This window comes from Grampus griseus (assembly GCF_964374135.1).
Source record: "Grampus griseus genome assembly, chromosome: 17".
NCBI classification, from domain to species: Eukaryota; Metazoa; Chordata; class Mammalia; order Artiodactyla; family Delphinidae; genus Grampus; species Grampus griseus.
In genome coordinates this window covers 6,286,592-6,295,100 of record NC_139011.1, presented here as the reverse complement: position 1 = coordinate 6,295,100, position 8,509 = coordinate 6,286,592, and positions in this window count along the sequence as shown.

The following is an 8,509-nucleotide window of genomic DNA, read 5'->3' as shown; positions in this document are numbered from 1 at the left end:
TGATGGCGGTTTTGGCCTGGGTGCCAGGGGAAGGGCAGGGTCGCGGGTTACCACTTATTAATAATTCTGTTTCCCACTTAAACAGACTCTTTCACGCCAGGCCCCGTTGATCTATCTTCCCGATGCCATGTTGAAGTCAGCGGCGGATTTACGGCTGATTTATTTTGGCTGAGTTAATATGGGCAACGTCACTGGGCCTAATGATTAAGTATTCACGGTTGGCTATAAATTACTCTCTTTCTTTCCTCTCGATAATAACTGATTATTTTGCACCACTTGTGAGTGTGAATTATGAAGGACAGCTACCTCTTTAATCTCCAGCACGTCTAGCCGTGAAGAGGTTTGCGTGTCCAGTTCTCCCGTTTCAGAAGAAGGCAGGAGGCTGCTGCTACTTAAAAAAAACAAACAAAGCCACCGCCCACAAAACACCCCCCGCAACCCCCCCCCCCCCCCGCAAAAGCCATGAGTGAACGAATGAATTGCTGCGCCTGAAAATTCGTCTAGGCACTATTGTCTGCTGGGAAGAAAAAGACTGGGTTGTGTGACAGTAAATTGGGAAGCGTGCCAGAGTCCTGCTGCCACCAGCTGTGGAAATAGCTGGAAATTCAATTTTGTCAGGCCTCAGTTTCCTAATCTGTCAGTCAAGAAGGACAGTATATTTGCCTCTACCGTAAAGTTGTGAGGATCAAAGAGGACAGTAGTAATACCTCATACCAGAAAAATTGGAGGATCGTTATATATACACGTGAATGTGTATTTTTATACATGTAATGTATATGTATGCATGTATATAAGTGTATATATAGAGAGAGTATATATGTACATGACATATAGTGTATATGTATGTGTGTGTATATATATATATATATTTGCCCTGAAGTATTATTCAGAGCTAGGGTTTTTGCTGGAATCTCTACTTTAGGAAAGCCTGAAATAATTTTAGGATTCATCATATTGAGAATAGCTACTGTTAATTGGCACTAACTATATTCTGAGCAGTGCATTAAGTGCTTTGCAAAGACTAGCTCACCTCGCCCTTAGAACGCCTGTGTGAGTTACTGTTTTTAATTATTCCTATCTTACACAGGAGGAAAGTGATGCTCAGCTACATTAGGAACATGTTTCAGGTCACATAGCTAGACTGTGGCACGGTGGGTTGAAACCCCGGGTGTGGGGCTGCCATCTGAGCCCTCACTCCACGTGTTAGAGGTCACCTCTCAGTGTGGGTGGTAACAGCACCCAGAACTGCCTCCAGATCCCCTATACCTAGGTTTCTAATGACCATCACATTTTTGTACAGGTGAGGAAATGGGTCTTGAGAGAAATGAACATAAACCGCTTAAGCAAATTAGTGCAGAATTAGGATATTTGAGATCTCGGTGGAACGGAGCATCACACGTGTAAGGGTGCAAGGAGACGTTCTTGATACACTGGTCTCAGTCGGGGAATGACTGATGTAATTGGAAAGTTCGGGCCTATATCTTCATCAGGCATGGCTGGATCTGGGGAAGCCAGTGGCATCCCCGGGACACTTCCTCATTCCTCTCTGGGCTCCATCTTCTCATGCATTTAGAGCATGAGAAATTCTGATCCCAGACACGGGATTAAAATGCTGTCTCCTCCAACCCTGTATTGTTTCTCCCTGAAGACCTTGGCCCATCTTGCTCTGGCCACCCTCCCATCTCTTAAACTATTCAAATGATGTCCTCTTTGGTAGAGGGGAGCTGGTCTGTGGACTCTCGGTTTGAAGGCATTAAGATCCAGATGAAAGAACAATAGGAGAAAATGCTTTTCTAACAAGTAAAGGAAGCAAGTGTTGTAGAAGAAGGTTGAGAATAAAAAGAGAAGACTGTGGGCAAGAAACAGATAATTCTGAGGGATTTCTAGGGTCTAATGTCATGTGTCAATGAGATATTTCTGCGAGTTTTGCTTGTTTGTTTCTTGTTAATATCTGTGTTAACAGTGTCCACTCCTCTGATGGATGGGGCACACCTGAAGGTATCAGCTCAAAGAACTTTGATCTAAACTAGAATACATTTTTTTCCTTGTGCAAGGGAAGTGAAATGTTAAGTGGATGTGACTCCATTACTCATGTCTGATGACTAGAAGATTCATGCCACCAAAGGATATCATTGACGGGCCCAAGACAGATTTGGAGCTTAAGACAAAGGCGCAAACAAAAGACAGATCTGAAAGTGGTATTTTAAAATGTTAAAGCACTTTGCAAATATGAGAGATTTTGTTGGCCGAGGTCAGTGGCTGGGGTCGCTTGCAGTTGGGGAGAGTCAGCCTCCAAAGGTGATAGATGGAACAGATGGGGAATCCAGTGACTTGCATGCCCTCCAGGAGCTGGGACTGACCTCGAGCAGGTAGCCCATCCCCGTTATTACGAGTGCAGCCTGCTTGACACTTGGGATTCTCAGGCCAATTTTGTATGTGGAAAGTTTGCATATCATACCATTCCTTCCACTTGTACAGCCATTACCTTGTATGCAGGTATATAAGGTAATATAGATTATATATATATCTCTATATCTATAGTATAATATGTACAAGGCTTCCTGCCTTGTCTTATTCCAGGACTGAAAGTTAAGGGTATCTCAAAAAGGGATGCTTTCAGATGGGAGGACAACAGAGGGGAGACAGGCCAGGTGGATAGATGTCCTTCTCGTAAGTGGATTTAGGGCAGGTTAAAGTTAGATTTGCATGTAGGACATACAGACAGAGGCTTCCAGCAGCCAAGATAAGCCATTATAGCTAGAAGTTTGCAGCTTAGAGGAGAGGTAGAGACCGAAGGGGGCCATTTAAGAGATGGGTATTTAGACGGCACTGAAGTGAACCGCATTTGTGGAATGGTTAGGAAGTCCAAATAGAGTGTCAAAGAAGGCCCAGAATGGACTCTGGCCAAATACCCAGTATTGAGGCAGATGGGGCAAGGGCCAGAACGGAGCAGTTGGGGACCGGAAGGAGAGCTGCAGGAGAGAGAGCCTTCCCAGAACCCAAGAGGGAAATGATTTCTGGAAGGAGGATGTAGCTAACAGTTTCCAGTGCTCCAGAGGCTCGGGCTGGGTCTTAGCAAGTAGGAACATCGGCCATCCACGGCCTCAGTGAAAGCACTTCCCCACAGCGGGTGAGGGAAGGAGCTCCATCTCCCTGATCAGACTGAGACTTACTGAAATCCCTACTCTGCCGTGGTGTCGGGGGACAGGCAGAGAGAGAAACACAGGTGCGGGGCCTGGGGTCCCCCATCCTTTCTAAAGGCACAACCTCACCGGGGCGTGTGGCACATCCTCTCCAGGACTGTCTGTGCCCAGAAACTCATCTCTCAGCCACACCTGGCTGCAGGTGAAGTCAGACATTTTCTGTGGGTGGTTATGGGCCCAGCTAAAGTCAGGGATTCTTATACAAAGGGAAGAATGGGAGGATGCAAACTGAGGTGCAACCCGCAGTTCAGCTGCAAAGCAACATCCCACAGTCACACTCACCAGAAAACCTTCAGACTAATCTTGTCAACAGGTTGTCAGCCTGCGTAGGTCTGAATACCTGCTCCATCATTTACGAGCTGGGAGAGCTCATGTAAATTACCTAATCATTCTTTGTGCCATTATTATTATTATTATTTTTTGTGGTACGCGGGCCTCTCACTGTTGTGGCCTCTCCCGTTGTGGAGCACAGGCTCCAGACGCGCAGGCTCAGTGGCCATGGCTCACGGGCTCAGCCGCTCCGCAGCATGTGGGATCTTCCCGGACCGGGGCATGAACCCCTATCCCCTGCATCGGCAGGCGGACTCTTACCCACTGCGCCACCAGGGAAGCCCTGTGCCATTATTTTTATTTGTAGAATAAAGATGATAATTCTTTTTTACTTACCTCATTTGGATTTGTTCACAAGGTTCAAAGGACAAAAAGATCTCTCAGTCCAAGGCCTAGCATAGAGTTGTTTATTATTAATAATTTTTTTGGTCAATAAATACTATCATAATGAAACATTTACCTTATACATTTTATGAATACTTTAACTTATTATTATTAAGCCTCTGCTTGCTCCCTGTTAAGAGTTTGATTTAGCCACTGAAGATATAGTTCTGCCTTTGCTGAATTCTCCGATTTTTAACGGGATACAGTATGCTGGTGGAGGAGAAATATAAGCTACTAAACACAATGACCTGTTCTAGATACTCTGCCCAAAATGAAGAGTTTTCCTTCATTGATTTTTTTTAAACAAAAAATAGGGTTCCTTTTCCCTTTTTACATGGTCATAATGATTATGCTTAGTCTCCTTAGCCAAGGTTGTATCTATCACTATTATAATTTTTGTTTGTTCATGCTGTTCTGGGGTGGGGAGACAGAGAGGAAGAGAAACTGGTGCATTAACATGACATTGAGAAGAAAGTTACTTATTACTGGAGAAAGTTACTCCTCTGGTTACCAATAACCAGAAAAAAATTTTTCCTTCAGCACTGGAACAGTCATTTCCATTTTAAATAGAGGAAGAAATTTTAAAATTATGGTCCGTTAGAGTTTCAACTAACATCAGCTAGAAGTTCTTCTTTCTCTTTAAATCCATTCAAGTAATGGAGGAAGATTTAAGTGCCATAAACTTTAATTTTTTTTTTTTTTACTTTTCATTTTCATGTTTTAAAAATAGTTGGACACTGTGAATTGAAACCAGCACGAGCAGAAAACAATTTTTATTATTAACCAATAATTATTCGTTTGGTTGCTCCTCTGTTATGATATGCAACTCACAAGATTTATAAATCGTGGTTTAGCATCTTTTGTCAGTTTCTCTCTAGGCAAATATTAAGTGTCAGCTACAGCGAAAGGCTTAGCACACACACAAAAAAGGTTTTACAGGAAGTAAAGTTGTTTCAAGCTCGGAGCCTTCCTGCCTCTGGATTCTATATGCTCCACTGTGCTGCCTGCAGCTTTCTTGACTTCCTGGCTGCATGGCTTCCCTGCGGATAGCATGACCCCTCTTGCATATTTGAGCTGAGTCTGACTTCTTGAGCACACAGCAATGTCTTTGCACTTGTACTTAACTCCTGGCCACGTGGCACAATTAAGTTGATGAGTCCGTTTGAAGTTTGCAGCCAGCATCAGTGCCAAGGATCTCCTGCAAAAGGGTAAATGCAGCCCTCACTGAAAAGCCTCCCAGGTCTTTGGGTAGTGAGGGAACCAAGTTTGGAAGCACAGTCTTGGAACTTTAAAAATAAATTCTTGTCTGCCAACTAGCAACAGCCTTCTAATGTGCCACATCCCACATGCATTTGGATTTAATATGTTTGCTTTTTCTCAGCGATTGCTCTTTAATTATTGCAATGTTGAAACAACTTGCTCGGTCTCCAAAAATAATCTCCAGGAGGTGGGGGAAGGATGAGTATGTAAAAAACAGGCGGCCTGGAAGGCTTGGGTACAGCTGGCTGAGAAGGAGTGTTCCAGTGCGGCTGGGGGGTGGGAATGGCATTTGTCATGGGCCTTTTATTCTCATGGCTTTACCTTCCAAAGGATGGGATGACAGTCCAAAAGGGGCTTCCTTGCAGTCAATTTACAGTCTTTTGAAAAATCACATGATCATTTTTATAAAGATGTGATGGATTAATTTGAGATCCGTTATGCTGGTTAGAATATGTCAGCAGCAGCAGTAGGAAGATACAAATTCCACTTCATCAAAAATCCAAACATCGAAGCTCAACACGTGACATCTCCCACTCCTGCCTTTACTCTCTCTGTGTCTACTCTCTTGAGATGAAATGGTGAAACCTTGAGCTCCTTGAGGTTCTTTGTTAATGCTCTGAGATGAAAGAGACTCACAGTAATGACAAATGGCAAGAATAATAGCTGACGATATGATCACACATTCATTTGCATGACTTGTTCCCCCCCCCCATTTTTGCTGAGGGTCTGGAGGCTCAGACAAGTTCAGTCATGTCCCCAAAGTTATAAAACTTGGAGTTAGTTTGAACCTAGACCTGTTTCCAAAGCGTGACTTTTTTTCCATTCAAACATATGACATGATAGGTTGGGTTTCAGGCACTGTGAGATTTGTGTGTGGGAAGTTTGTTGGGAAATGCTCTTGAGAATCACTTCCCTAAGGGGGTGAGGGGAGCAGGACTGAGCAGAGGACAGGTTGCACTGCGATGCAGCTGCAACACTGGTCCTATAGGGCGTTCTGGAGGCAGGATGACACTTAGACCTGCGCAGAATTGAGGCAGAAGGATTGAATTTTTGACCAGTTTTTTGGTTGTAGGCTACCCTTGGGGAAGATGAGGCAGTTTTCTTTGCCAAGGGCAATTCGTTCTTCGAGAGGTGCTCAGCTCTGAGAGGTCAGCAGCCAATACTTCCTGCAGCTGGAAGAGTGAGTATTTCGGTGCTGAGGAGGTGGGGGTAGGATTTGTGCCACACCGGCCACTAGAGCCCATCTTTTGCAGCACTTGGGTCCATTTGCTTTGTACAATAGTTGATCCCATCTGGGAACAGCTCCTCCAAGATTCTTGTTGGTCTCTCTGCCTCGGGAAAGTTATAGTAGGAATGTTAATAGTACAAACTATTCTCCCCTGAGATCTGCTCCATCAGGTCGTGAGAATACAACTGATACCCATTGTCTCCTTTCTCCACTGCTGACCCTAGGTTCCTTCACTCTTAGCACATCTGCGGGCCTAAGGGACTTCCCTGGTGGTGTGTCCCAGTCTCTCATCCCTGATGTCCTTGTTACGAACCTTTTTGGGGGCTGTGAATGCTGTGCTTGTGCATTTACTGTCACCGTTTGGCATGGGAGTACCAAGAGGCACCCTAGTAGGTCACTTAGGTGCCAAACCTTTTTTCCACCTCCTCCCATGTGTTGGACAAGCCCGCTGTCTTCTGGACGATCAGGGCCAGTGGCCCCTGTCAGGATGGTGACTCATCTCCTTGCCTGCTGGACTCTTGGCCCAGGGAACCTGCAGTGACTGGTCTGTAGCCTTGGCTGAAGATCGAATGGGAATGTCATTGTATTCCTGATGCAAGCATTTCTCCTATGTGAACTAGACCCTCTAGACTACAGAGCCTTATGTTTTGGGGACAGGAAACAGTGCATCACTGAGCGTTATGGTTAAGAAGCACTGTCCTATTTCAGCCCTTTGGCTCCTAGACCCTGTATTCTACAAATTGGGGACATCATAGTATACAGTGGTCGCATTAGTTTTCTTTTGCTGCATACCAAATTATCACATATCTGGTGGCATAAAACAACACCCATCTCTTATCTCACAGCGCTGTGGTTCATAAGTCTGGGTGGATTCAGCTGGGTTCCGCTTAGGGTCTCACAAGGCTGGAATCCAGGTGTTCGCAGGCTGGGCTCTTGCCTGAAAGTTCTAGGGAGGAATCTGCTTCCAACTTGATTTGATTGTTGACAGAATTCAGTTCCTTATACTTGTGGGACTGTCTTGTCCTGTAACCATCATCACCATAACTCTGCAGGTGGGGCTGCCCTGGCTGCTATTCTGACATCGCCTCTCCTTACAGCACTCGTGCCCATCTCGTTTCAAAGGGTTAAGTGTCTCCATTCGGCCCCTGTTATATCTGGACCCTGATGTACCCATTGCTGTCGTTTGTAGTGGCATGTCCTATTTTCGGGCCTGGGGTACAGAGGGGGGCCACCGCTGAGCGTCCCAATGGTGCCTGTCCCATCAGTGCATTCATTGTCACTCTGGTAAGGGGGTCTCTCCATTGGAACATAGAACAGACAGAGCTAGCCAGTGGGCTTCTTACTCTTAGGTGGTCTCTTAACTCTGGAAGCCTCACTCCACTGAGTCTGTTGATCCTTCTCTTCACCATCGGCCACAGCACTTCCGGCATTTCTACTTCATGTAGAATTCACCATTTATTTCCACATTTCTAAAAGCCATTTTATCAGTGTGTGGGTGTTATTTCCTTGCCAGTTTATTGCCATGTTGTATCACAATATTTAACATATGTTTGGACCTTATCCCACTTTATGGTCTGCCCGCTCCCACCTCGATCCAGCACCTGCAGGACCCGGTCTCTGCATACGTATGGATTCTCCCAAATGTTGGCTACTCTTGCTTCTCCTTAAGCACGCAATGCCTTTGCTCCCTCAGCACCCGTACACTCCCCCGGCCACATTATATTATTACTTGACTTGTTACTGATCTGTTGACCAAGAGAAGAGATGGGGGCAGATCCTGGGCGGGCTCATGTTTTTTGCAAATCAAAGGCCTCTCCATCTTGTTCAAGAAAGAGGAAGGTGCCAGCTGTGGAATTCAGCAGAGTCTAGGAATTCAAGACTTTCATGATCATTGACTGAGATTCCAATCCCAAATCTCAAAATCCCTCAGCTTCCCAGTTAGGGACCTGACCTAGGCGTAGTAGCCTCTCTGGGCTGAGGAAGTCAACCTTCTCTGGAGCTCCTGAACCCTCCTAATTAAGTCCTCCTCCTGGAGGAGGTGGATGTCCCCAGATATGCTGCCAAGCCAAGATGATGCTCTAACTTCCACAGTTTAAAAAACTGG